At 46.7% G+C, this 23,634-nt stretch overlaps 1 long non-coding RNA gene across 2 annotated transcripts; it reads right to left on the reverse strand.

Moving 5' to 3' along the window:
* Positions 1–14,920: 14,920 nt before the first annotated feature.
* Positions 14,921–22,275, reverse strand: LOC138654527 (uncharacterized). 2 transcript variants are annotated; one of them, XR_011316345.1, is made up of 3 exons: positions 21,710–22,275; positions 17,400–17,550; positions 14,921–15,233 (listed from the first exon to the last, which is right to left on the reverse strand). It is a non-coding gene; the product is annotated as an uncharacterized lncRNA (long non-coding RNA). The 2 variants fall into 2 exon arrangements; XR_011316346.1 differs by lacking the exon at positions 14,921–15,233 and adding an exon at positions 16,977–17,052.
* Positions 22,276–23,634: the final 1,359 nt, after the last annotated feature.

Below are 23,634 nucleotides of genomic sequence, written 5' to 3' on the forward strand. Positions count from 1 at the left end.
ATTCCTCAAAACACTGAAGGACTTGACAGAGGTCTTGTAGCTTCGACCACTGCACACCAGACAACTTCATGTCTGCCATCCAAGTGCCTGCCTGTGTATGTGTATCCTCCCACAAATTAATTACAGCACGCCTCTGTTCGCACAGCCTCTGAACCATGTGCAGTGTGAAGTTCCACCTTGTTGCAACGTCAATTATTAGGCGGTGCTGGGGAAGATTCAGCGATCGCTGATGGTTCAGCATACGGCTGGAGTGTACGGGCGACCGGCGGATGTGCGAGCAAAGTTTTCGCACCTTCAGGAGCAGGGCTGGTAACTCCGGATAATTTTTGAGAAAGCACTGCACTACCGGGTTCAAGGTGTGAGCCAGGCAAGGTATGTGTTTAAGTTCTTAAAGGGCTATGACAGCGATAACATTCTTTCCGTTATCACTGACTACCTTGCCTGCCTCAAAATGTACACTGCCCAGCCATGACTGAGTTTGTTGCTGCAAGTACTCGGCCAGTACTTCCGCGGTGTGTCTGCTGTCGCCCAAACACTTCCGTGGTGCGTCTGTTGTCGCCCAAACACTTCCGTGGTGCGTCTGTTGTCGCCCAAACACTTCATTTGTAACACAGCCTGCTGAAGCTTACCACTAGCTGTTCGATAATGGGACACCTCGTGTGCAACACTGGCAGCTGCGGATGGAGTGGTCGTGCGACTGCGCTTTGTGGACGAACTCTCGCTTCTGGAGGAGGAGGAGGGGTGGTGAACGCCTACAGCCAACTGTTTCCTAGACCGTGGGCTAGGCAGAACTGTCCCACTATGGCTGTCCCCTGTGGACCCTGCATCCACCACATTAACCCAGTGCGCCGTGATGGACACGTAACATCCCTGGCCATGCCTTCTGGTCCATGCATCTGTTGTGAGGTGCACCTTTCCACTGACTGATTGCCTTAGTGCGAGGACAATGCGGTCTGTGACATGCTGGTGGAGGGCTGGGATGGCTTTTCTCGCAAAGAAGTGCCGACTAGGTAGGTCATAGCGTGGTACTGCGTAGGCCATCAGGTCTTTGAAAGCTTTGCTTTCAACCAACTGGTAAGGCATCATCTCTAACGAGATTAGTCTAGCAATGTGGGCATTAAATTCCTGTGTACGCGGATGAGAGGATGAGTACTTTCTTTTCCTAACGAGAGTCTCTTGTAGGGTGAGCTGGACTGGAGAGCTGCATATGGTGGAACTAGTGGTGGTGGTGGACATGGCGGATTGAGAGAGGGTTGGTGATGGTATTCTTGATGTTGGCTTACATACAGTGATTCCTACCAATAACCTTGTGTTTCCCTGACTGCTTTGGCCTTGCGATGATACCTCCACATTTGCTGCTGGTGGTGTCCTAACCGGTGGGCTTACAGTGAGGGAAGCTATGTAACGTTGCTGACTACCTTTATTCTGAGCAGGCGCAGCAATGGTACTGGACGTTAGGTAGTTAGTCCAGGCTTGCAAGTGCATGCTGGTTAAATGTCTAAGCATGCACGTTGTATTTAAAATTTGAAGATTATTCCCTCTGCTAAAGGTCTTTGAGCGTTTCTTACAGATAACTTTTGACTGATCATTCGGATCTTGGTTAAAAAATTCCCACACTACACTCCTCCTACTATGGAATACCTTTTCAGGCATTGCACGCTGTGCTTCTGTCACCGGATGGCACCGCTGTCCTAAAACTGTTTTTGTTTTTGACAAACGTTTTTGGCCTGATTCGGGCCTGCCAGATGATAGCTGTTGCGATGTAGATGGCTGCTGTGGATCATCCTCCTCCGCTTCTGAGCTACTGGCAGTGGCACCCTCTTCCCCCAATGGCTGCCAATCTGGGTCAACAACTGGGTCATCTATCACCTCCTCTTCAATGTCATGTGCACCTTCCTCTGTGTCACCGTGTAAGGTGCTATAGCATTCGGGATGGGGCACCATAGTGTCATCAGGGTCAGATTCTGGCTCAGTACACTGCGAGGGCAATGTAGTGATCTGAGTCAATGGAACAGCATAATAATCTAGCTGTGGCTGTGCATCAGTGCACTCCATGTCCGATTCATCTTGTAATGGGCAGTTAACAATTTCCCTCTCTAACCCAGGCACGGTATGTGTAAAGAACTCCATGGAGTAACCTGTAGTGTCGCCTGATGCATCCTTCACTTTTGGTTTGGGTGAAGGACACAAGGAAACGTCTTGTTCCTGACCGGGAGCATCCACTGATGACTCGCTGCTTTTATATTTGGAACTTTCTGAAGAGGAGGCGAAAGAGCTAGAGGCTGAATCAGCAAGGAAAGCCAAAACTTTTTCCTGCTGCTCTGGCTTTAAAAGCCGTTTTCCTACTTCCAGATAAGGGAGCCTTCGAGGCCTTGTGTAGCCAGACAATGACGCTGGCTCAACACCTCCAGCCTTAGGTGCTATTGTGCTTTTGCCACTACCACCAGATGCACCATCACCACCATCAGTACCAGCTGGCAACCACCGCCCACGGGCTCTTCCACCAGACTTCCTCATTTTTTGGAAAATCTAGCCAAAATAACAACCATTATATACGATACGATACACTTTATTGATCCCTTGGGAAATTATAGTATCACAGCAGCACAACTTAAATCATAAAAATCATAAAAGAATTACATAGTTGACATGACAGTAGAGTTGACAGAAGAACATTATACATTAGAATAGGACATACACAACGAGTGAACTGAAATGTAGAGAAATAAGTAGACATTCACCTTGGTGGTTTAACTCTAATGTTATTGTTTTACATTCCCATGGCAGTTTGCACAAACGATTTCCTATATTTTTCCTTCTTACACCTCAGAAGTATTAGCCGGTTGCTGAAGGTGCTCTTCTGTCTCATGAATAGCTCATATAGTGGATGTGCATTATTGTTCATAATTGCCATACACTTTTTCAGAGTTCTTTTCTCCACTACCTCCCCAAAAGAGTCCAGATTACAGCCCACAGCAGAACTTGCCTTCTTAATAAACTTATTCAGCTTATTAGCATCAGAGGCCCGCATACTACTACCCCAGCATATGGTACTGTAAAACAAGGTAGAAGGTGTATATAAACTTGTTGAGAATGTTTAAATCTCCCTTTTTTTTGGGGGAGACTGAACCAAAACTCAGGCCCAGTGTATATAACAACACAATGTAAGTGGCTGGAAGATATATGAAAAAATACAAGTACTGTAGTACAATTTCAATCTCCCTACAATGATCTCAGGACAAGTATGGCAGCAATAAAAAGGACTGCTGCACACAAAAGTGTGGACAAATAAACAAGATAACTGTGCAGAAAGGAGCAACAGGATTTTTACTTTTATAAAAGCAGTTGGTTTGCACAGCGGCGTGCAAACAGCAATGCAGCGATCAGGGATTTTTGAATTTGTCCGATCTGTTTCGCTCAACCCTAGTCAACACATGACCTCAACAATTTTTTTTTATATAACTAAAACATGGGAAACACATGAACAAAACATGTAAAAACAACCACCTAACATTGTATTTTGTTGATAATATCACCAATTCATATGAAAAGCATATTTTTACGTTTCTTTTCCAAGACCTTTTAAACAAGGCATAGAAGCAAGAAGTAGAAAGTTATAAGAAACACGAAAAATCCAACCTTTCATTGAGACCTAAGGGGCCCAGCGCGTTCGCTTTAATAATCTATTTAGCTTCCTGACGTGGAAGAATTTTGTTATGGTCACCCCCATTTTTTGGTGGTTTAACCACTTCTAACCCTGCAAATTGTAGGCAATGGGGATCAGAACCATGAGCCTCCAGGATATGTTTTATAAAACGCGGCGATGGAGTTAAAGTTTTCCCGAAATCTTGTGAACATAGATCTTATGGTTTTCCCAATGTAAAAAAATAAACATGGGCAGAAAATAATATAAACCACAAATTTAGTCCTGTAGGTGATCAAATCAAGAACCCGGTGTTGGATGTGTCCCTCTCTTATGGATGTCCCAATTAAATGATATCTACAAAAATTGCAGCTTTCACATCTATAATTCCCTTTAGGCCAGTCTCACACGTCCAGATAATTCTGAGCACCAAAAACCGATTGCACACTAATGTTGGCACGTGAAGGAGAAATGTGATCGCAGGATTGCAAGTTTTCGTGCTGCGGAGTAGCTGGTCCGAGTGCCATTCCAATTCTGAAGATTTCTACGACGTATTTATTTGTTTGAATCAAGGAATAGAGCACAGGAAACCAAGCAGCAACTTTGATTGAAAACATGGATTCTCAAACTGAGGATATCACAGATACTGCTCCTTGCCAAGATGCGACATCAAGTCTATTAGCAGGAAGAGAGGGTGCGGGTGAGTTTTTTGCTGACTGTGATATACGTGACGAACTGGAATTAATAGGGACAAAAACCGTGGAGATGAAAATTGGCTCTTTAGCCGAAAAGGAAATTAAATTATTCTGGACTATAAAATCCTTGAAATCGTATGTGGAGTGTAGCCGTGTCCCAAGAGGACTCCGCGTTTATAAAGAGATCTCGCAATTTAACAACGATCCCAGTTTTCAACAAGCTTGGGAGCAAATCCATCTACAATGGTCTCGAAACCTCCTAGAGTTGGTTATAAAACAAAATGAAAAGGAATATGCTATTTTATGTGAACAACTAGAAAAATCAAAGAGAGAATTAACATCCAGAATAACGGGAGAACAAAATTCAACGTTTCTGAAAAAATTAGAAAAGAAATTAATTGTGATGCAGATGGATATAAAAGAAAAGAAAATAATTAAATTCTTGCGAGATAAAAATGATTATAGCACAGGTCAATATCTTCACGTGGAATAAGAATAAGCAGAGAAAAAATTCTGGGAATTGCTACAGCGGTAATAAAAATAAATATAAAAAGAAATCCTCAGGTGACGGATGGATCACTGATTCGGATTGGAGTGGAGTGGAGGAGTTTAATGAAGAAAGAGAACAAGCTACCACTTCATCTAACACCGGAATCCCTTTAGACACGGAACACGAAGGGGCCGGGAAAATGCGAAAAACTGTCGTGGAGGAAATAACTTGTTAGGGCTAGCGAAACGCACCAAATAATAAAATAGATTAAGGAGCGTTCGCAACCCGGGGTCCACCGTGCAGAGATGGAACCTGCTGCCAAGTAATGACGGACTATATGGCGGTACAATGTAAATACACACACGGGTTAACTTCACCCTGTGTGAAGGAAGTGAACCCTGTTAAGTCATAGGGCCGCGGTACCGCACACAAGAGCGCGAGCAAGGAGTCACCAAGCTCAGTCCCAAGACTTGGGATCCGAGTCCGACTAGACTACTTGCGCTCGACACCGCTAATGGGGTGTCAGTGTAACCAAAGTAATAATAACAGATGCACGAGAGTGCATGTGGTGCCGCACTGGCGGACGCCACTAACCACCCAGGCTTGGGTCAGGAAAGCGCTGTGAAAGCGCACGGCGCCGCACTGACGGTCACAGCAACTAGACGCTGTATGGTGTGTAACGTGCTGGTAGCTAAGTCGGGCGCTAGATAGCAATCACCCACCTTCCGCGAACAGTCATCCAATAGGGAGAGGATTTTAATGAACGACTTTCACTCACAACACACACACATATTAACAAATGTACACTAGCGCATGGCCGTGCGGTCATGCGCAGCTTAAATAGCTGCAGCACGTTCAGGACCTTCCAATAATGGACCAATAGGAACCGCTGCAGCATCTGAGCATGTGACCCTCGATCTCCAATGGGAGATCTCACCCTGGGCATGCTCAGAAGGGAAAAAGCAGGACTTAGATCCCAAAAGCGTCTGCTCGCCGCTGCCCAGCACTGGCTACAATGGCAGAAGCAGGCAAAGCAGCAGTAATCCTATGCACAGAGTGAGACTGAGCAAGACGCTGGGAACGACGTCTCCGCTGAGCAGACTCCACTGCAGCTGGAGAGGAATGGGAGACCGCAGCAGAGATGGTTCAAGATTCTCCCTGTGCAGAGGCGGGAACTCGACACCTAACACAGGGTTTATCAAAAGAGCCAATGCAACTTCTCACTCAAAGCCGGTTGACCTCTTGGGGCCCATTTTTGGGGATATATTTATTTAACCAAAGTTAATATTGAATGGACTTGACCTTAAGGTTAAGTTAGCAAGAAATAAGGATGCTTTCTGCCTCATGTCAGCAGAAGCCGAGCCGCTGAAGGTGCAAATCTCACAAGCGGCTCTCTATGTGAAAAGAGTGCAGGTATCTCCAGCAGTCCGAACAGGCCACAGTCAGGCCCTCTTCTCCGCAGCTGCCAAGTATGCTATTGATTGAACATGCATGAAAGTGTACAGCATCACCGCAGGGACACGGATCACGAACCACGAGAACCTCTTCCTAGGACAGATATCAAAAACTGTTATATTGGGCTTTGTAGATAATGAAGTTTTTAGCGGGTCTTATACTAAAAACTCTTTGCTCTTCTATCACTATCACGTCAACCACACGGCTTTATATCTGCATGGCCAGCAGATACCCGCGAGACCTTATAACCCTAATTTTAATGTTGATTTAGCCATCAGAGTATATGGCGCTTGCCCATATATCTGGTAAGCAAAAGGCTGATTGTGCCATGGCGATAGATCGTGAAGAATTTATAGCTGGATTCACTCTTTTTGCTTTTGATTTATCGTCTGATTAAGAGCCTGGAGGCCATTTCTTACTCATTAAAACAGGTAACCTACGTGCTGAAGTCCCGTTTGTGCTAGTGACACCCCCACACGATAAATATGATTGTCTTTGCAGTCAACCACACCATTCTGGAAATTAATAATAGGTGCGAGATCTTGTACGATTTTAATTAAGTCACAATGGACAGTCTACAGCTTACAGCGATACTGAAGGCCGATAATTATACAGAACGCATATTTGCCGGTGTGTTTCCGTGTGATTTGCTTCCGGAAGAAAGAGTGACTCAGAGACCCGCAGCATATATCATGAATACAGACCCGTCGAATCAAGCTGGTCGCCACTGGATATTGATCGTACTCTGCGATGATAAGCTGGGGATATTTTTTGATAGCTACGGCTTTTATCCGGACAAAATTATCTTTCCACGCGATTTTGTGACATTCCTGAATAAGAATTGCGAGGCGTATTGTTATCAGAACGCGCAAATCCAGGATATGTATAGTAGTGTATGTGGTCATTATTGCATATATGTATTACACCATTTAGCTTGCGGATTACCATTTAAAAAGCTTTTACAGTGTTTCACTTCTGACTTGCAGAGAAACGATAGAATCGTATCAGACTTTGTGTCATCAAAATTTTCAACTTTAATCCGCTGTTCTGACAGGTGTTATCAAAATCAGCAAAAATGCGGCTGCCTTTTGGCCGCGTCACACCGATAGCTAGCGGCTGTTAGCAATTAGATAAAACTGACTTATAATGTATTCTTTATCTTTGTGTAGTTCTGGCATCTGACAATAAATATTTTAAGCTGATCTCTGAGTCTCCCACATCTGTGTTGCTGTGACGGTGCCCCGCTGTGTTGATTGCAAATTTGGTGTCTGTCTTGCATGGACACATCTGGTTGTAGGTAAGCAAGGAATAGCTTGTTAAACATGACATCTACTCTGTGCTACACAGAAACACTGGTTCTAGAATACACTGCTCTGATTACAGAAGCAATCTCACAAACAACTACAAATAAAATGAAAATCTAATAGGATATAAAAACAGGACATTTTTCAATTAAATATTTTTTGATTGCATACACCGAGTCTCTGTTCCGATATGAACAAGCACGGAAAGCATCCATTACCCCATCAACAATAGTATGTTGCTCCATACCTGTGAACAAAGAAAAGCAATAATTAAACAAAACCTAATAGTAAGATTTTGTGAGGCATTCACCTGTAAAATCCCTTTCTTATCACGTCAATGGGGCGAACTGGCCCACTTTCGCATTTAATAGCTATACCCCCACCACCTGTGGCTCTAGCTATACCCTCCACCACCTGTGGCTCCAACTACACCCCCCACCACCTGTGGCTCTAGCTATACCCCCACCACCTGTTTCTCTAGCTATACCCTCCACCACCTGTGGCTCTATCTATACCCTCCACCACCTGTGGCTCTAGCTATACCCCCTACCATCTGTGACTCTAGCTATACCCCCCACGACATGTGGCTCTAGCTATACCTCCTGCCCCCGTGGCTCTAGCTATACCCCCGTCCCGCCACCTCTTCTCTCTCTCTCTGTGTATTTACTACTTGTACAATAGCCTTTGTTGGTGATGACAGGTTAGTAGTGGAGCCTAAGTCACAGGGCGTGATAAGTCACGCCCCCAGCCACACACCCTCACTACACCCCCTTGGCGCCACGTATACTATGAGGCCTCTTTACAATTTTTTTCCGGGGCCACTTTAAATTCCCAGTCCGTCCCTGAGGGTAACGGTACCCTAACAGGTATTTTACTACTCACTTATCACTAGTTCTTGGCTTGGCTTTCTTCTGTGAGTGCTGCAACTGCAGAGACATATTTTCTTAAACTATATCTAGTCATTGAAAAAGCCACCTTAACCCTCAAGGGGCTTTCAAAGCCAGGAGTCATCGCTGGTGAAGACGGAGACTGTGCCGGAGACAGCGGAAGAAGCGGTGAAGAAGCAGGAGACGGCAGCAGAGACAAAGCCAGAGACTGTGCCGGAGACAGCGGCGGAGACTGCCGGAGACAGCGGCGGAGACTGTGTCGGAGACGGTGCCTGGAGACACTGGCGGAAACGGTGCTAGTTTAGGAAAGTTTCTTTTTGGCCCCTTATATTTGCCAGTTGCAGCATAAGTTCCACAAGCTCAAATCCCCGTGATCTGAGTGAGGAAGATGAGTTCTACTGCTTTTAGTAAAGCATGCTTTATCAAGTATGCTCTGTTCTTTAAATGCAAATTAGGACATTTTTCGATTAAATATTTTTTGATTGCATATACCGAGGCTCTGTTCCGATATGAAGAAGCACGGAAAGCATCCATTACCCCATCAATAATAGTATGTTGCTCCATACCTGTGAACAAAGAAAAGCAATAATTAAACAAAACCTAATAGTAAGATTTTGTGAGGCATTCACCTGTAAAATCCCTTTCTTCCGTCAATTGGGCAAACTGGCCCACTTTCGCATTTAATAGCTATACCCCCCCACCACCTGTGGCTCTAGCTATACCCCCACCACCTGTGGCTCTAGCTACACCCCCCACGACCTGTGGCTCTAGTTACACCCCCCACCACCTGTGGCTCTAGCTATACCCCCCCATCACTTGTGGCTCTAGCTACACCCCTCACTACCTGTGGCTCTAGCTATACACCACCACCAGTGGCTCTAGCTATACCCCCACCACCTGTGGCTCTAGCTATACCCCCCATCACCTGTGGCTCTAGCTACACCCCCCACGACCTGTGGCTCTAGTTACACCCCCCACCACCTGTGGCTCTGGCTATACCCCCCATCACTTGTGGCTCTAGCTATACCCCCCATCACTTGTGGCTCTAGCTACACCCCCCACCACCTGTGGCTCTAGTTATACCCCCCACTACCTGTGGATCTAGCTATACCCCCCCACCACCTGTGGCTCTAGCTATACACCACCACCAGTGGCTCTAGCTACACCCCCACCACCTGTGGCTCTAGTTATACCCCCACCACCACCTGTGGCTCTAGCTACACCCCCCACGACCTGTGGCTCTAGTTACACCCCCCACCACCTGTGGCTCTAGCTATACCCCCCATCACTTGTGGCTCTAGCTACACCCCCCACCACCTGTGGCTCTAGTTATACCCCCCACTACCTGTGGATCTAGCTATACCCCCCCCCCACCACCAGTGGCTCTAGCTACACCCCCACCACCTGTGGCTCTAGTTATACCCCCACCACCACCTGTGGCTCTAGCTACACCCCCACGACCTGTGGCTCTAGTTACACCCCCCACCACCTGTGGCTCTAGCTATACCCCCCATCACTTGTGGCTCTAGCTACACCCCCCACCACCTGTGGCTCTAGTTATACCCCCCACTACCTGTGGATCTAGCTATACCCCCCCCCCACCACCAGTGGCTCTAGCTACACCCCCACCACCTGTGGCTCTAGTTATACCCCCACCACCACCTGTGGCTCTAGCTACACCCCCACTACCTGTGGCTCTAGTTATACCCCCACCACCAGTGGCTCTAGCTACACCCCCACCACCTGTGGCTCTAGTTATACCCCCCACCACCAGTGGCTCTAGCTACACCCCCACCACCTGTGGCTCTAGTTATACCCCCCACCACCAGTGGCTCTAGCTACACCCCCACCACCTGTGGCTCCAGTTATACCCCCACCACCACCTGTGGCTCTAGCTATACCCCCCATCACCTGTGGCTCTAGTTATACCCCCCACTACCTGTGGATCTAGCTATACCCCCCCACCACCTGTGGCTCTAGCTATACACCACCACCTGTGGCTCTAGTTATACCCCCCATCACCTGTGGCTCTAGTTATACCCCCCACCACCTGTGGCTCTAGTTATACCCCCCACCACCTGTGGCTCTAGTTATACCCCCCACCACCTGTGGCTCTAGCTATACCCCCCCATCACCTGTGGCTCTAGCTACACCCCCACCACACCCCCCATCACCTGTGGCTCTAGCTACACCCCCACCACCTGTGGCTCTAGCTACACCCCCACCACCTGTGGCTCTATCTATACGCCCCTGCCCCCGTGGCTCTAGCTATACCCTCCTCCCCCAACCTCTCTTCTCTCTCTCTCCCTCTGTGTATTTACTACTTGTACAATAGCCTTTGTTGGTGATGACAGGTTAGTAGTGGAGCCTAAGTCACAGGGCGTGATAAGTCACGCCCCCAGCCAAACACCCTCACTACACCCCTTGGCGCCACGTATACTATGAGGCCTCTTTAGAAATTTTTTCCGGGGCCACTTTAAATTCCCAGTCTGTCCCTGAGGGTAACGGTACCCTAACAGGTATTTTACTACTCACTTATCACTAGTTCTTACCATGCTTGGCTTTCTTCTGTGAGTGCTGCAACTGCAGAGACATATTTTCTTAAACTATATCTATTCGTTGAAAAAGCCACCTTAACCCTCAAGGGGCTTTCAAAGCCAGGAGTCATCGCTGGTGAAGCCGGAGTCTGTGCCGGGGCTGGCGGAAGAAGCAGTGAAGAAGCAGGAGACAGCGGCAGAGATTGTGCCGGAGACGGCGGCGGAGACTGTGCCGGAGACGGCGGCGGAGACTGTTCCGGAGACAGCGGCGGAGACTGTGCCAGAGACAGCGGCGGAGACTGTGCCGGAGACAGCGGCGGAGACTGTGCCGGAGACAGCGGCGGAGACTGTGCCGGAGACAGCGGCGGAGACGGTGCCGGAGACCATGGCGGAAAGGGTGCTAGTTTAGGAAAGTTTCTTTCTTGCCAGTTGCAGCATAAGTTCCACAAGCTCAAATCCCCGTGATCTGAGTGAGGAAGATGAGTTTTTTTGCTTTTTGTAAAGCATGCTTTATCAAGTATGCTCTGTTCTTTAAATGCAAATTAGGACATTTTTCGATTAAATATTTTTTGATTGCATATACCGAGGCTCTGTTCCGATATGAACAAGCTCGGAAAGCATCCATTACCCCATCAACAATAGTATGTTGCTCCATACCTGTGAACAAAGAAAAGCAATAATTACACAACACCTAATAGTAAGATTTTGTGAGGCACTCACCTGTAAAATCCCTTTCTTATCACGTCAATGGGGCGAACTGGCCCACTTTCGCATTTAATAGCTATACCCCCCACCACCTGTGGCTCTAGCTATACCCTCCACCACCTGTGGCTCTATCTATACCCTCCACCACCTGTGGCTCTAGCTATACCCTCCACCACCTGTGGCTCTAGCTATACCCTCCACCACCTGTGGCTCTAGCTATACCCTCCACCACCTGTGGCTCTAGCTATACCCTCCACCACCTGTGGCTCTAGCTATACCCCCCCCACCACCTGTGGCTCTAGCTATAACCCCCCACCACCTGTGGCTCTACCTATACCCCACCACCACCTGTGGCTCTAGCTATACCCCCCCACCACCACCTGTGGCTCTAGCTATACCCCCCCACCACCACCTGTGGCTCTAGCTATACCCCCCCACCACCACCTGTGGCTCTAGCTATACCCCACCACCATCTGTGGCTCTAGCTATACCCCCCCACCACCTGTGGCTCTAGCTATACCCCACCACCATCTGTGGCTCTAGCTATACCCCACCACCATCTGTGGCTCTAGCTATACCCCACCACCACCACCTGTGGCTCTAGCTATACCCCCCCACCACCACCTGTGGCTCTAGCTATACCCCACCACCATCTGTGGCTCTAGCTATACCCCCCCACCACCTGTGGCTCTAGCTATACCCCACCACCATCTGTGGCTCTAGCTATACCCCACCACCATCTGTGGCTCTAGCTATACCCCACCACCACCTGTGGCTCTAGTTATACCCCCACCACCACCTGTGGCTCTAGCTATACCCCACCACCATCTGTGGCTCTAGCTATACCCCACCACCACCTGTGGCTCTAGTTATACCCCACCACCACCTGTGGCTCTAGCTATACCCCCCACCACCTGTGGCTCTAGCTATACTCCCCTCCCCCACCTCTCCTCTCTCTCCCTCTGTGTATTTACTACTTGTACAATAGCCTTTGTTGGTGATGACAGGTTAGTAGTGGAGCCTAAGTCACAGGGCATGAGAAGTCACGCCCCCAGCCACACACCCTCACTACACCCCCTTGGCGCCACATATACTATGAGGCCTCTTTACAAATTTTTTCCGGGGCCACTTTAAGTTCCCAGTCCGTCCCTGAGGGTAACGGTACCCTAACAGGTATTTTACTACTCACTTATCACTAGTTCTTACCATGCTTGGCTTGGCTTTCTTCTGTGAGTGCTGCAACTGCAGAGACATTTTCTTAAACTATATCTAGTCGATAAAAAAGCCACCTTAACCCTCAAGGGGCTTTCAAACCCAGGAGTCATCGCTGGTGAAGCCGGAGACTGTGCCGGAGACAGCGTCGGAGACGGTGCCGGAGACCATGGCGGAAACGGTGCCGGAGACCATGGCGGAAACGGTGCTAGTTTAGGAATAACATAGTTACTTACCGATAACGGTATTTCTCAGAGCCCATGACAGCACTACCAGAGAGAGGGGATCCGCCCTTCAGAGACAGGAAACCTATAGGATAAAAGGGCGGTACCTCTCTCCTGCGTTAGTTTGGTTTACAGAGCATCAGTGGTCCTCCCGGTTAGTGACAACAGGAAAAAATACAATTTTAACAAAATTCTTAACAGGATTACACCGTGTCTAAAAGTAAAAAAAACACACTTCTTATAATAAGGTACTCACCGTACACGTGATGAGGGAATAAGCAGGTGCTGTTGCCTCCCCTATATAAGCCTCTCCCTCCTCACAGTAATACAACAGGCACAAACAGCTAAACTTCCTCTTAAAGTAACAACTCTTGTTTAAAATCTACACTGCAATACAAACAAAGGCTGCAGGAGTTCTCGGTCCACCCATCCCCAATTCATGTCCACCTCCGTCTAGTCTCCGGTGGTTTCTGGAGCTGGATGCCCAGATGACGAGGATCCTGGAGGGATGGAGCATGACGGATCAGAAGATGGGCCAGCCACCTTCTCTTTCCCCAACTGCGTCAATGACCACCTCAGATTCGGATCCTGTCTCCCTCGTGAGGTTGGGCTGTGTTCTGTTATGAAAGTATGTTTGAAATTAAAAAAAATAAATGTCCGACCAATCTAAACACATGTGTATGTCTTGTGATGTTTGTACTTACGGCCTGACATCCATACTGGGATTTAAAAAGGTCAATCTATCAAAATAGATATATTTTTTCTTGTTAGGTGGTGCGCCTGACCCACTCCTGTCCCGCTGCTGCCTCTCCCTCCTGTACTGATCGCGGACGCTCCGCCATCTTTTCATTACATCATCCACTACAACAAAAGAGAGTAAAATAATGTATGACGCCATTATGTACAATGGTCACACAAGGTGGAATTGACTACACAGATTGTAGTGTGGCCTAGGAAGCTGCATTTGTTTAATATAATTTTTGTATTTTTATCACAACAAAAATGAACATCATAGAATGTAAGGCCACAAGGACAGAGTCTTCTCCCCTCTATCCCAGTATGTCTGTTTTCAGTTGTACACTGTAAGGAACATCTATAATAACCCTGTATGTAGCCTGTTTCTCATGTATAGCACCATGGAATTAATGTTGTTATAGAAATTAATATATGCAATACTTATAAATAAGTTATAAATTACTTAAAAGGAGTTAGGTACTGCTGCTTCACATAAAGATCAATGTAGAAACATGAGTGTACTTACTTATTTGGCTCTGTGCCTCACGCGGCCGCTGTTCATAATTTGTGACTAGGGACCCACATATACTCCTCCATGCTGCCTCTTTTTGGGCCCTGTTGGCATAGTTGGGATCTCTCTTGTCCAAAATTATGAGCATGTCTACATTTATGATTGTAGCCATGCTGATTCAGACTCCGTGGAGGCGTGCGGCAGACTTCCGGGATCTCTGTCTGGCTTTTTCAGCTAATTAGCATGTCTCAGCTTCCTGATTGAGGCCTTGGCACATTTCCTGGCACCTTTCTCGCAAGTCACATGCATGGTCCGTATGCATTCCGTATTTTTTGCGCCCCCATAGACTTTCATTGGCGTATTTTTTGTGCAATATGCTGACAAACGCAGCATGATGCGATTTTCTACGCCCATAACATACCGTATATTACGGATGCGTAATATACGGCAGATAGGAGCTGCCCCATAGAGAATCATTGGGCCGTGTGCAATGCGTATTTTCTGGACGTATTTTCTGCGCTCATACGTCCGTAAAACTCGCTAGTGTGATGCCGGCCTTAGTGCTTAACCTCTCTTACCTCACCAGTTCCCCCTGGTGGAGATTTCACTACATTGAGACCACAGCCACCACCACCCCATGCTGAAGAACGGAGGAAGGAGGCTCAGGAGGTGAGACAGGGGGCCGTTGAACACTGAATTTTAAAGAAGCCGTTTAATTTGAGGTACAAAGTATAGGTAAACACGAAGACTGCAAGAATAAAACAAACAACCATCAGGAGTAGCAATAGCATCATTGCAGCAGATCTTGACAGCTTGCACATACTCTTCGATCAACCTAGGGGAACAAAAGATTATTGTATAGTGCAGTATACTGTGTGGTAGGGCTGAGCGATTTTGAAAAAAAAACAAAAAAACACCTCGTCGATTTTTCTTAACCTTTTGGATGATTTTCGATTTACATCTCATAAAGAGAAAAACTAAGACGTAGATCATTTTTCTTTTTCGTTTATATAAATATGCCATGCCCCCTCGCCTTCTCCAGTGCCACCATGCCCCACTGTCAGCTGAAGCGTCACCATGCTCCCTGTCATCTCCAGTACCACCACCACCATCATCTCCAGCACTATCATGTCCCCCGTCATCTCCAGAGCCACAATGCCCCATCATCTCCAGAGCCATCGCCATATATCCCCGATTAATCTACTTTATCCCATTTTTCTTACGTTATAATCTTCCTTAGTCTTTTATGTGCTTCCACACACAATATCATTTTTAATATTTTGTAATGCTGCCGTTCTAAAGGTACCGTCACACTAGACGATATCGCTAGCGATCCGTGACGTTGCAGCGTCGTGGCTAGCGATATCGTCCAGTGTGACAGGCAGCAGCGATCAGGCCCCTGCTGTGCTGTCGCTCGTCGGGGAAGAAAGTCCAGAACTTTATTTCTTCGCTGGACTCCCCGCAGACATCGCTGAATCGGCGTGTGTGACACCGATTCAGCGATGTCTTCACTGGTAACCAGGGTAAACATCGGGTAACTAAGCGCAGGGCCGCGCTTAGTAACCCGATGTTTACCCTGGTTACCATCCTAAAAGTAAAAAAAAACAAACACTACATACTTACCTACAGCCGTCTGTCCTCCAGCGCTGTGCTCTGCTCTCCTCCTGCACTGACTGTGAGCGTCGGTCAGCCGGAAAGCAGAGTGGTGACGTCACCGCTCTGCTTTCCGGCCGCTGTGCTCACAGCCAGTACAGGAGGAGTGCAGAGCACAGCGCTGGAGGACAGACAGCGTTAGGTAAGTATGTAGTGTTTATTTTTTTTACTTTTAGGATGGTAACCAGGGTAAACATCGGGTTACTAAGCGCGGCCCTGCGCTTAGTTACCCGATGTTTACCCTGGTTACCGGCATCGTTGGTCGCTGGAGAGCGGTCTGTGTGACAGCTCTCCAGCGACCAAACAGCGACGCTGCAGCGATCCGGATCGTTGTCGGTATCGCTGCAGCGTCACTTAGTGTGACGGTACCTTAAGACCTCAAAAAAATTGAGCATGATTACGAGCCTCTTTACACGCTTCAATGATTGTTTGGCAGATCTGTGGTTTCAGCAAAATTGTGGACAATCAGTGCCAGGTTTGTGGCCGTGTACAAATGGAACAATAGGTCCACAATGTCACTACAACCACAGATCTGACCAACAATCGATGAACAACCATTTAAGTGTGTAAACAAGCCCGAAGAGTATGGAGGAGTGGGTATTCACACTTCAATGATTGCACAATCATTGTTCATCAGATTAGCGGGTGTTGTGAAATTGTGGACAGACTGTTCATTTGTACATAGCCACAACCAAGGCATGGAATGATTTATTGCTTAGAAGTCATGAGTTGTACCCCAGGCTGCAAGACAACAGACTACGTTTAAGTGATAAATCGTTCAGTGCCAGGTTTGTGGCCAAGCAGAAATGGAATGATAGGTCCATGATTTCGGCGCAACCACTGATATGATAAAGAATGATTGCCTAATCATTGAAGTGTGTAAACCTACCTACAGGAAAATAGACATATTTGTAGGCAGGCTCTTACATTTATGGTGTAGACTTCCTCCTTCGCTATCCTCATATGCTTCCTATGTGCATCTTCTGTTGAAGTGCTAGCAGCTGAAATACATTAAAGGGGTTCTGTCATTACTTACGATGAATGTGCTGCTCATCGGTCCTCGTCACTGCACCCGACACACACTCTGCTTACTTCCGTGGCCACCGACTGTCAGGATGGAGAAAATTAATATATACAGCCACTGACACTCCAAGCTCACTGCGCATGCCTGGAGTGTGAGTGACTGTATTCATTCATTGTCTCTGTCCTGACAGCTGGCGGCCACGGAAGTAAGGACCGCGGAGCAGCCCATCCATTGTAGGTAATGAAAGGTAATGAAAAAAATAAATAAATAATGAGGTTGTGGTGTCAAATGCAATATTCACTAACACTTTACAGATTAACTCACCTCTCTTCTGGCTCCTTGTGAGGTCATCTCTTTCCTGGGTTAACAGGACAACGCTTTGCTGGCTTCCTGCGACTATTTTATCGCTCTCTGGGATATCCCTTAGCTGGCTCATCGGGACATAATCTGCCTCCATACTGCAGGATGCAGTGGCCTAAAAAAAATGAAACATGAAAGAAAGGATAAGGAGGCTGCTGAGTCAATATGGCCTTGTGATTAATGATGAATACTTCTCAAACTCTGTGCAAACACACACACACACACATATCTATATATATACAGTGGGGCAAAAAAGTATTTAGTCAGTCAGCAATAGTGCAAGTTCCACCACTTAAAAAGATGAGAGGCGTCTGTAATTTACATCATAGGTAGACCTCAACTATGGGAGACAAACTGAGAAAAAAAAATCCAGAAAATCACATTGTCTGTTTTTTTTATCATTTTATTTGCATATTATGGTGGAAAATAAGTATTTGGTCAGAAACAAACAATCAAGATTTCTGGCTCTCACAGACCTGTAACTTCTTCTTTAAGAGTCTCCTCTTTCCTCCACTCATTACCTGTAGTAATGGCACCTGTTTAAACTTGGTATCAGTATAAAAAGACACCTGTGCACACCCTCAAACAGTCTGACTCCAAACTCCACTATGGTGAAGACCAAAGAGCTGTCAAAGGACACCAGAAACAAAATTGTAGCCCTGCACCAGGCTGGGAAGACTGAATCTGCAATAGCCAACCAGCTTGGAGTGAAGAAATCAACAGTGGGAGCAATAATTAGAAAATGGAAGACATACAAGACCACTGATAATCTCCCTCGATCTGGGGCTCCACGCAAAATCCCACCCCGTGGGGTCAGAATGATCACAAGAACGGTGAGCAAAAATCCCAGAACCACGCGGGGGGACCTAGTGAATGAACTGCAGAGAGCTGGGACCAATGTAACAAGGCCTACCATAAGTAACACACTACGCCACCATGGACTCAGATCCTGCAGTGCCAGACGTGTCCCACTGCTTAAGCCAGTACATGTCCGGGCCCGTCTGAAGTTTGCTAGAGAGCATTTGGATGATCCAGAGGAGTTTTGGGAGAATGTCCTATGGTCTGATGAAGCCAAACTGGAACTGTTTGGTAGAAACACAACTTGTCGTGTTTGGAGGAAAAAGAATACTGAGTTGCATCCATCAAACACCATACCTACTGTAAAGCATGGTGGTGGAAACATCATGCTTTGGGGCTGTTTCTCTGCAAAGGGGCCAGGACGACTGATCCGGGTACATGAAAGACTGAATGGGGCCATATATCGTGAGATTTTGAGTGCAAACCTCCTTCCATCAGCAAGGGCATTAAAGATGAAATGTGGCTGGGTCTTTCAACATGACAATGATCCAAAGCACACCACCCGGGCAACGAAGGAGTGGCTTCGTAAGAAGCATTTCAAGGTCCTGGAGTGGCCTAGCCAGTCTCCAGATCTCAACCCTATAGAAAACCTTTGGAGGCAGTTGAAAGTCCATGTTGCCAAGCGAAAAGCCAAAAATATCACTGCTCTAGAGGAGATCTGCATGGAGGAATGGGCCAACATACCAACAACAGTGTGTGGCAACCTTGTGAAGACTTACAGAAAACGTTTGACCTCTGTCATTGCCAACAAAGGATATATTACAAAGTATTGAGATGAAATTTTGTTTCTGACCAAAGACTTATTTTCCACCATAATATGCAAATAAAATGTTAAAAAAAACAGACAATGTGATTTTCTGGATTTTTTTTTCTCAGTTTGTCTCCCATAGTTGAGGTCTACCTGTGATGTAAATTACAGACGCCTCTCATCTTTTTAAGTGGTGGAACTTGCACTATTGCTGACTGACTAAATACTTTTTTGCCCCACTGTATATATATATATATATATATATATATATATATATATATATACACTGTGTTACAAATTATTATGCAAATGATATTTTTCTCGGATTTTCCTAATTGGTCGGTGCAAATGACAGTCAGTCTAATAAAAGCCATCACCCGTTAGATTATACATCAAATTTTATTGAAGAAACCTCCCAATGATAACAGTATAATCTCCAACATAAATAAAAAACTCACAATGCACTGTTCCAAATTATTAATAATAGATAATTGTGTGCACAACCTAAAGTGGTGCATGGGTAGGTTCCCAAACCATTAGACCAAGCAATAACAAAACCCAGCACTCAACTTAGTTGTGAGAAGAAAAACGGGTGATTTATTGTATCCCAAGCAAAACGTTTCGGTCACACATGGGACCTTCGTCAGTAACAAGAACTGGAATGGAGGTGAATGCTTGTGGCTATATATGCTGCCAATACAGTCACTCATACAGTGGTGGACACCGTGGAATCAGCCATCTATAAGGCTGCATCAGGAGACTCTCATTTAAATTGGCGCTGCACTCAGGAAATTATTGGCAGCATATATAGCCACTAGCATTCACCTCCATTCCAGTTCTTGTTACTGACGAAGGTCCCATGTGTGACCGAAACGTTTTGCTTGGGATACAATAAATCACCTGTTTTTCTTCTCACAACTAAGTTGAGTGCTGGGTTTTGTTATTGCTTGTTCCAAATTATTAGGCACAGTAGAATTTCTATACATTTGATCTGTTTTAAAGAACTGAAAATGGTCATTTGTAGAATTTGCAGCATTAAGAGGTCACATTCACTGAACAAAAAAGTTATTTAACTCCAAAACCTCCTAACAGGCCAAGTTACATGTAACATAGGAGCCTTCTTTGATATCACCTTCACAATTCTTGCATCCATTGAACTTGTGAGTTTTTGGAGAGTTTCTGCTTGTATTTCTTCCCTCCCAGAGCTGCTGTTTTGATGTGAACGGCCTCCCACCCTCATAGATCTTTTGTTTCATGATACTCCAAAGGTTCTCTATAGGGTTGAGGTCAGGTGAAGATGGTGGCCGCACCATGAGTTTATCTCCTTTTATGCCCATAGCAGCCAATGACTCAGAGGTATTATTTGCAGCATGAGATGGGGCATTGTCAGCATGAAGATGATTTTGCTCCTGAAGGCATGTTTCTGCTTTTTAGACCATGGAAGAAAGTTGTCAGTCAGAAACTCTATATACTTTGCAGAGGTCATTTTCACACCTTCAGGAACCTTAAAGGGCCCTACCAGCTGTTTCCCCATGATTCCGGCCCCAAATCATGACTCCTCCACCTCCTTGCTGACGTCGCAGCCTTGTTGGGACATGGTGGCCTCCACCAACCATCCACTACTCCATCCATCTGGACCATCCAGGGTTACTCGACACTCATCAGTAAACAAGACTGTTTGAAAATTAGTCATCATGTATGTCTGGGCCCACTGCAACCATTTCTGCTTGTGAACACTGTTCAGGGGTGGCCGAATATTAGGTTTATGAACCAAAGCAAGCCTTTGAAGGATCCTACACCTTGAGATTCGAGGGACTTCAAAGGCACCAGCAGCTTCATATATCTGTTTGCTGGTTTGTAATGGCTTTTTAGCAACTGGTCTCTTAATCCGATGAACTTGCCTGGCAGAAACCTTCCTCATTCTGCCTTTATCAGCACAAAACATGTCTGTGCTCAGATTCAGCCACAAATCTCTTAACAGTACGATGATCACGATTACGTTTTCGGGAAATTTCTCATGTTTTCATCCCTTGACCAAGGTACTGCACTAGTTGATGCTTTTCAGCAGCAGAGAGATCCTTTTGCTTTCCCATGTTACTTAAAAACTGTGGCCTGCTTGATAATGTGGAACATCATTTTTAAGTAGTTTTTCTTTAATTAGAATCACCTGGAAAACTAATTATCACATGTGTTTAAGATTGATTTCAGTGATCCATTGAGCCCTGAGACACAATAACATCCATGAGTTTATTTGAAAAACAAAAAAATTAAATCTTTATGAAACTCAAATACAATTTGCATAATAATTTGGAACACAGTGTATATGACGTGACAGTGGGGTGTCAGTACATACTGTCACATACACATATAGGGTGGGGAGGGAACACATGTATACACATACTTAGGGGATCTTCTATCCCCATACTCGCTTACACAGTTGTACCCGAGGACAGACTGTGAACGTCAGGCACGTGGGGCGGTACCAGTAGAACTAAGGAAGTGCGGTATGTTCGAATCGCGGTTTCGAACGCAATTTCGAACATTCGATCGGACCTGCACAGTGTTCGAAATTGCACGAACCCCATAAAACCCTCAATATTTGATAAAAAGTGCGGAAATCGAACATGTGCGGTTCGACAAGCTCACCCCTACTCATGACACTTCTCACCTGCAGCTGGATCAGAGCAGCAGTGTGCAATGTGGACACAAGATGTAGCTGCTGCCCCCAGAGCGCCGGGAGAATATTGTAAATACTGACATCCGGCCGTCGATACAGTTGTTCCTCCCATGTTCCGCCGTCAGGGGCGCTGCAGGGTCAGTCTCAGGGCATCGCTGCGACTTGTAGTTCCTGCTCGGGGCTTCTCTGCATGTGGGTTATAGGAGGGAGGGGGGGTGAGTAGCAGATGCAGGAGCCCCTCATCATACCGACCCCCAGAGTGAAGCTGATAACTGAGGATCCTGCTGATGGGACCCCCGCCTGTCCTCCATCACAGCTGCAGCTCAGTGCTGTGCCCAGTGTAGGGGGAACTTTTAGAGAGGCAGCCCCCCACCACCATTAGTGGATAGTACAGGGGCGGAGGATATACACGGCCAGCACGGGGAAGAGGATATACACGGACAGAAAGGGGAGGAGGATGTACACGGACAGAAAGGGGAGGAGGATATACACGGACAGTACGGGGAGGTGGATGTACACGGACAGAATGGGGAGGAAGGATATACACGGACAGAACGGGGAGGAGGATATACACGGACAGTACGGGGAGGAGGATATACACGGACAGAACAGGGAGGAGGATATACACGGACAGAACGGGGAGGATATACACGGACAGAAAGGGGAGGAGGATGTACACGGACAGAATGGTGAGGAAGGATATACACGGACAGAACGGGGAGGAGGATATACACGGACAGTACGGGGAGGAGGATATACACGGACAGAACAGGGAGGAGGATATACACGGACAGAAAGGGGAGGAGGATGTACACGGACAGAACGGGGAGGAGGATATACACGGACAGTACGGGGAGGTGGATGTATACGGACAGAATGGGGAGGAAGGATATACACGGACAGTACGGGGAGGAGGATATACACGGACAGTACGGGGAGGAGGATATACATGGACAGTACGGGGAGGAGGATATAGACGGACAGTACAGGGAGGTGGATGTACACGGACAGAATGGGGAGGAGGATATACACGGACAGTACGGGGAGGTGGATGTACACGGACTGAATGGGGAGGAAGGATATACACGGACAGAACGGGGAGGAGGATATACACGGACAGTACGGGGAGGAGGATATACACGGACAGAACAGGGAGGAGGATATACACGGACAGAACGGGGAGGATATACACGGACAGAACGGGGAGGAGGATATACACGGACAGTACGGGGAGGTGGATGTACACGGACAGAATGGGGAGGAAGGATATACACGGACAGAACGGGGAGGAGGATATACACGGACAGTACGGGGAGGAGGGTATACACGGACAGAACAGGGAGGAGGATATACACGGACAGAACGGGGAGGATATACACGGACTGTACAGGGAGGAGGATATACACGGACAGAACGGGGAGGATATACACAGACAGAACGGGGAGGATATACACGGACAGAATGGGGAGGAGGATATACACGGACAGAATGGGGAGAAGGATATACACGGACAGAACGGGGAGGAGGATATACACGGACTGTACAGGGAGCAGGGTATAGTTCTCTCTTCCCTTCTCTCTTTTTCTCTTTCTTTGTCTCCCCCTCTTTCTGTGGCTCTACATTGTAACCCCAGAAATAATTCTCCATTGCGCCGCCCAAATAAATTAAACATGGTATTTATGTTATATGATAATCAGCTTTATTAAAAAAAATTGTGGGTTTTTAAATTCCATGGCTCCCAAAAACTTGACACAAAAGCAAGCACTCAAATCGTTTACAAATGTGAAAAATATCAAAGTTATGGATCTCCATATATGGCAATGCAAAAAAGATGGATCCAGGGCCGGTAGAAGACAACTAGAGCTGAGTTAACCTCTTCCTCCCCGGCGCAGCAGGCTCCGGGGAGAGCGATCACT

This window comes from Ranitomeya imitator, unplaced genomic scaffold, assembly GCF_032444005.1.
Source record: "Ranitomeya imitator isolate aRanImi1 unplaced genomic scaffold, aRanImi1.pri SCAFFOLD_170, whole genome shotgun sequence".
NCBI classification, from domain to species: domain Eukaryota; kingdom Metazoa; phylum Chordata; class Amphibia; order Anura; family Dendrobatidae; genus Ranitomeya; species Ranitomeya imitator.